Source organism: Euprymna scolopes, chromosome 22 (genome assembly GCF_053919585.1).
Source record: "Euprymna scolopes isolate OS-2025 chromosome 22, ASM5391958v1, whole genome shotgun sequence".
NCBI classification, from domain to species: Eukaryota; Metazoa; Mollusca; class Cephalopoda; order Sepiida; family Sepiolidae; genus Euprymna; species Euprymna scolopes.
The window spans coordinates 24031988-24039487 of NC_136503.1; positions in this window are offsets into that span (position 1 = coordinate 24031988).

Genomic DNA, 7500 nt, shown 5'->3' on the forward strand with positions numbered 1-7500 from the left:
CGACGCAATATTATTTCAAAGTTAAGCAATATAGATCGACATAATATTATTTCAAACAGAAGCACGACAAACCAGCGTACATTATTTAAAGTGGAAGCATGTCAGACCGATGCAATATTATTTTGAACTTAAACATGACAGACCAACGAATATTTTTTTCAAATAAAGTGTGACAGTATGGTAAAAACATTATTTCAATCTAAAACGTGACAGAAAAACTTAACAGACAAAACCATGTATAGAGATGCTTATAGCACATCTAAATAAGATACCCCCATCCTCCTGTGCGTCTTCATATTTAAGAGTGACGGATCGACAAAACTGAAGCCTGTTAGACGAAAATGATGCGTGCACGTATCAAGAAAGACATTCCAAATTATTAAATAAAAAAATCTAATTGAATTCCGTTCGTTAGCTTTAAAGTCTATCTATGACGTAAATGAACGTGTCACATATGTATTAGAAGTGCATTGTACGTTGAACATATATGAAATGGTTCAGTCTACGCGAGAGACTTGTTCTAAAAACGTTCCACAAAAATTAAATTTTTATTTGATTTTTAACTAGCAAGGAAACACTGTGCTGTTCGAAAATAATAACGTACAAATTGTAAATTTAGAGTTATTTTATATCAAACGTTTAATAATTTGCCATTTTTTATGGTGTATCTTTTTGTTTTAAATCATTGTTCAATTTTAAAATCTTACTGTGGTAATTTAGGGACTACGGAATCAAACATTTTTTATTCAATTTACACCGTAAACAAGGCACAGTGTCACTTTGAAGTAGGGGATTACTATTTGGGACATAAGTTGCGGGGGTATTATGAAGGGAGATGAGTAGTAAGATGTTTGTTCACATTACACTTGAACTTCTGGGTTTGACCTTTACTCCTGATCTGAAATGGAACACGTACATCAAGTCTGTTGCCAAGGTCGCTGGAAAGATGGTGGGATCCTTCTACCACCCCAGAAGATATCTCACTACTGATGCAATTCTCTATCTATATAAAAGCCAAGGTCCAAGGATGGAATACTGCTGCCATATCTGAGCAGGAGCTGCTAAAAACAGCCTATCCTGCCTTGACAGAGTACAAAATAGACTTCGTGGCTTAGTGGGGGATGCCCTTTTTCTCTACCCGGCAACCTCTCTCCCACAGAAGAGACGTTGCGAGCCTATCCTTGTTTTATCGTTATTTCCATGGCAGGTGCTCGTCTGAACTCCAATCTCTGGTCCCCCTCGCCAATCTTTCACGAAAAACACCCGTCTAGCCGAATCCACTGTAAAAAATTTCCCCCACTCTTTATCTGTGCCTAAATCAAAACGTGGATTCCATGAACAAAGTTTCTTTCTTAGAACTGCACGCCTGTGGAACTCTGTTCCGTCTGCCTGTTTCCCACCTGACTACAACTTGGATGTGTTCAAGTCCAACGTTAACAAATTCCTAATGAATCTCCCCCTTAAGTAAACACTTCATCAAATCTCCACACTAACGTAATGTACTTGCAATAACCCTTATCCCTGAGTGGCTTCCGGGCCTTGATAAGTGGTGACCACTGTTTAAAAAAAACAAAACTTCTGCATGTCAGTATAGTTGGGAAAGCAGAATCCTGGAAGGGAGTTCCGAAGTCCAGCAGTTCTGGTGAATAAACTATTGGAGTAGAAATCTTTCTTACACCTAGGGATCTCTACTGTGTAGGGGTGGCACTTAGCTGCTTGTCGAGTTTGTTGGAGGTATTTACGTCGAGGGGGTACAAGTGCTTGTAGTTCGTCAGAGCATACGCCATTAAAATACTTGTAGAACAGGCTGAGGTATGCAACATTTCGTCGATAGGACAGAGGCTGAAACCTAGATGATAGCGACTCCCTTTTGAACCCTTTCCAGGATTGAGAAACAAATAGCAGATGCACCAGCCCAAATGTGACAACAGTACTCCATACATAGGCGAATGGTGGCCTTATAGAGGTACCAGATACTTTCAGGCGTAAGTAGCTTTCTAGCACGGTAGAGAGAGCTCAGCTTCTTCGCAGCAGCCTTGACAATGCTCTCAATGTATCTATTCCAGTTCATGTTCCTGTGAATGTTAGGCCAAGGAGTTTAAAAGAAGTACTTTCAGGTAATGTGTTTTTGGACATTGCTATTGGTGGTAGAGATGGTTTCTTGTAATTATTGAAGGAAACATGCTTCGTTTTGGCAGCATTGAATGTGACCATCCATTTTTGTCCCTATTCCACTACAGATTGGAGGTCTTCATCAAGTGTTTCTTCGATTTTCTTAGATATGTGTTCATTTGTTTTTCCCCTCGTACCTGGTATAGAGAGTGCTGTCATCAGCAAATATATTGTATTCAGTTGATCATTAATACTATTGAACAAGTAATATTCCTCTACTTAATCTAAATAGTGATTTACGTTTAGTTGTCGTATACACTTCATTGTTAACAAAAATTATAGTTTCGTACTAAATTCAAATGTAAATAATAATGTCAATTAAATCGTCATTTCACAGTCATCTGTTAAATATTAAAAGAAACTAAATAACTTGACTTCGTTTTGCTAACAAGATAATTGTGGACGCATATCAAGTGAAAACGTACTGCGTAGCTTTATAAAAAATTCTTTATGCGAAAGAGAGGGAAAAGGATAGAGATTTGAGAGAGAAATAGAAATGTATCTCAGAGGAACGAAAGAAAGACAAACAGAAAGAAAGAAAATAGATTCAGAAGGAAAAGGGGAAAGAGAGAAGAGAGGAGAAAGTGCTAGTGGGAGTAGAAGTAGTGGTTTTCATAAAATCATTTATTTGTCTCAGAAATAACACGGATAAGACGGGATTCATAATTGGTTAATATTATAACATCCGTCGGAAGACAGGGATTGAACTATTGATGGGAATTTTGACTTTACAGTTAGTTGCTCACAAGATGTTTAATCGAATGCAACTCCAAATGGGTTCTCTAATTTGAACTTAATTATAGTTCTTTTTTACCGTCTAATCGACAATGGGATTGACGAAGGAATATGAACTCTCTGGAGTTGGCGAGAGTTATACGCCTTTAAAAAATATTATTATGCCAGTTAATGGAAATTGGACAAGTGATTAATGATCAAACTATTTCTGCATGCTTCTGTTTCTCAAACTAACATGTCTACAAACGCATAAATGCCCAGCCCGAATTGACAGCTACATCGGCCTAATATGATTTAGCAAGACAACACCAGATCGGAGTAAACATCCAGCAGGTAAGTCTGTTTTTATCTCGGATTATTTGCGACAAAATTGATGATACCTGTGTTAGTTAATTTCTCACATTTTAGTATATAGAGAAGATTTGGCTGGCTGGTTGGAGACCCTCGAAAGAGCAAAATGGAAAGAGAGTCTTTCTCCACGACCGACAATAAACCTTATCTTGAACTTTGTACCAAAAAATTAAGTTGAAAATCCTCCATCCAAAATCATTAGTTTGTTTGAAAAAAAAATCGTTTAACACTTTTTTTTGTGTGTGCATGAACTGTATTATTTTATTCAGATAATTATTTTTCTTACGAAAATTATATCCGATGTTTTCATTAATTATTTTTTGTTGACTTGAGAGTAACCCAGTTGATTCCAGATCTACTTGATACCCAAACTGCATATTAAGAAAAGCGGCATATCTGCATCACCAGACCCTCGACGGAGGAGGAATTTAACCATAACGTCAGACAACAGGTTGAGAACCAACGTGTTAAAGATATGTCCACACACACTTGGGGTCGTGTACATTATGTGCGCTTTTGGCATCAGTTCAGAAATTTCAAGTAACCGGGGAGTGCCTTGTTACATTTTGAGTGGTCCATCACTAGACAAAGTAACCATTGGAATTTAGGGTTTGTGCACATCTTCTTGTCCGTATACACGACCTGCCCACATGCATTATATTTATGGTCCTGTGACGTAGGATCGTGTGTAACCGCCCCTAGTCCGTTGTTATATCGCTCTGTCTGTTCTTTCACCTGACATTCCTCTATCTTGGCTCTGATTTAAATGATAAATTACATCTCCTAAAATGGTGCTTCAACATCGGTTGTTTGAATTAATCGCATATGTTAACAAATCTGAACACGCGTGCATGAAGTAATTATTATCAACGGGCACATACTTGTGCAACGTTGTCGTTACGTTGCTGAACAATATACTCCTCAGTTCTTCATTATTGCTAATGTGTGTTTCTTTCATTTTAGCAGCTGACTGGTTTTTAGCCATCTAACTCCCTTTTTGTCGAGCCTTCGGTCCCACATTTTAATATGGCACTACGATGCATTAGCGATGCAGAATGGATACAGTTCTTTACTAAGGCTGATTTCTCGGACCCTGACTGTGCCCAATACGCTCAAACCTTCGTGAAAAACAGCATCACAGAGAAAACCATTCAAACACTAACTTGGACAATCAAGGTATTCATGTTCTTGGTTACGGACTTACTATCCTTGCTCTCGCCCAAACCTATTCTCTGAAGATAGAGCCACGTGTCGTTGCCAGTTCCACAAGTTTCAAACCTCCCGCTACCTCAATAAAACTCCCTATTGTCGTGACGAACATGGACCATCCTCAGTTTCGAAAGTTCGTCATTGATTGGGGAGTGTATAAGAACTTTACCAACACAGATTCAGACTCTCCTATATAGTTGTTGTGAGGATTCTGTACAGAACATTGTTATTAGTTCGTATCCAGCGTTTATCAGCATGTCAGAAGATGAAATCTTTGAGGCAATTGAATCCGGGATTACGGTAGACATCAACACTATGTCCATCGCATGAATTTCGGAAACCTCACTGAAGCTGAAAATGAACTTTTGAAAGATTTTTAGTTCGTATGCGATCACTTGGGGTCGATTGTGAATTCGCTTGCCCTAGATGCCATTTTGACATTCTCCGATCAACATCAAGGACCAGTTTATCTCTAGGATCAACAATGCCACTCTCCAAACAGACATTTTGACAAGGGCTAGTCAATTGTCAGCCATCGAAGATGTTGTCAAGCACGCAGAAGCCTTTGCAGCAGCTCAACCATTCATCTGATATGTGTGCTGTTAGACCAGTATCCAGCTATCACAGAAAGAAGTTTCGACAATTAAAATCACCACAATCCTGTCAAAGAGATGGTAATATTGGTATATTTGGCTGCCGTTGCCCTCGCCACAAACATTGCCCTACCAGAAGTAAGACTTGTTCGGTGTGCAGGAAATCAAACCACTCCAGTAATGTATGCAAATTTCCATAAATATTCGAAAGCAATAGTCTGATAGCTCATTCCAGCTCGACAAAGGTACAGACCTGTGACTGCCCTTTCCGTTGTTTGTGGAATCAAGGCATCAGTTCGACTAAATATAATTGGACACAACCTGCTGTTCTGGACATTTTTCCTGATAGTTGTGCAAACATACGCTTGGCTGGCCTGAAACAGTTGAGACAATGGGGCTCGATGAATCCGTTGCTTCCTTCCTTCAAAATGGTGTTAGCTGTTGACGAATCTTTCTTAACATACAAGGTGTGAATCACTTTCGGGTTCAATAGTAGGGTCATCTCACCACGCAACCCCTCTTTTTCTGTGACCAGATTGATCGTTTGTACTTCAGTAGGGAAGGGTGTATGAAAGTTACCATATTGACAAGTAGCTATCCCCATCCAATTCAGGCACCACCCGTTGTCAGAGCACTCCTGCCATTTCGTGCTCGACCAACCAAACCAGCATGCCTTCCTTTTGCACCAATTCCGGAGAATGTACCTAAACTTGAAATGGCCAGTGTTTCAGTCTTGAGCCAGTTGGGTAGTATCGCACTTTACGATGTCATCAGTGCAGCATAGGTGGACGGCAATTATCAAGACCTGATGCCTCTCATCCAAACCGGCTTCACTGATAAACGGAATCGTGTTGCAGGTCACCTCCGAGAATATTGGGCAGTTCGGTATCGGCTCACCACATTCCATGGCATTGCTCTCTTAGCCCAACAGCTTGTAATCTCGCAAGCATTGCGCAAAGTTGTCCTTGATAACCTACATGCCGCCAGTCATAGTGTCTCTGGCAGAAGGTTTCGTGCACATCAGTGTATGTACTGGCCTGGTCTCGACAAGTGTATCAAAAATTACAGCGACAATTGCCTTGATTGTGCAAACATGCGCCATCAAACCCACCTGGGCCACTCATCTTGACCAAATCTCCAGTATACCCGTTCCAAAAATATGTAGCGACTATTTTGAACTTGGATTGCATGAATATGTGACTGTCGTGGACGGATTTAGTGGGTGAATTTGTGTAGCACACAAAGTCAATGGAAAGATACTAGCAGTCATTTTATGTAACCTTTTTGTTGCGTATGGTGTATCAGAGGAGGTGAGTCTGATGGTGACCCTAAGTAAATGGAATAAAGAAAGCAAAAAGAATTATCCACAATAATGTTGACGTGAATGGTAGTTTGAATACTGACAGAGCTGCTTGTGCCATACTGTAGTACCGAAATATTCTTCTGCCCGACGTAAAGTTGAGTCTCGCTCAGATCCTGTTACGTCGCCAACGTCGTGATGGAATCCTATTCCATCCACATCATTATCACCTCCACAGAGTGAGTCATCTCTGCAAAGGCTAGGGAAGCATCATTTAATAAGCGCAACGAGGCCTTGTGTAAACACTATAATTCAAAATTTCATGAACTCCAGCTCCTGTTATTGGGGTCTAATGTGTTATTGCAGGATAAAGGCAAGAAGTGGGTGCTTGGCGACTGTATTTTTGAGGTGCTACCAAACAGTAAGTATGGTGTGAAGACGTTCCATTCCGGTCGAACCACATTGCGGAATATGCGCTTTCTGAGACTGATCCCACCAAATTCGATTACCAGTCATCAGTTCATTCCGTCAGCTGGTGATACGGTGACAGTTAATACTCCGTTTCCTGACCCACCGATCACTGACGCCACTACCCAAAGTGAGTCTACACCAACACATGATCTGCAACCCGAGTCTGATATTCCTAATATGACATGTCGAGATGAGGGAGTTGGTGAAGAAGAAAATGCCCCGAGCTCTGGAGATCTTAGTCTTTCAACAACACTGGTCTGAGTACACTTGCCTGAGTACTCTTGCCTTTGAACTAGAAACTATCATGGGCTGGGAGGAAGGAGATGAACAATGTTAACAAATCTGAACACAACCTCATTTCCTTTATTATTGCTAATACGTGTTCCTTTCATATCAGCAGCTGACTAGTCTTTAGCCATCTAATTCCCTTTAGTCGAGCCTACAGTCACATATTCAATAGTCACAAATGGACAATCAAATAAAATCGGAATAGAAATAAATAAAATCTGAGTCAGCATTTTTGTTTTCTTTTTTTACCAAAACTTGTTATTATCGTTACTTTCGGTACCACTTCAAACATCTCTCGCTGCCACATGTCTATTTCAACTTGACACGCGTTTTTATCTTCTCCGACCGCATGTCGGCTACAGTCAGCCCATTCTCGTTCTC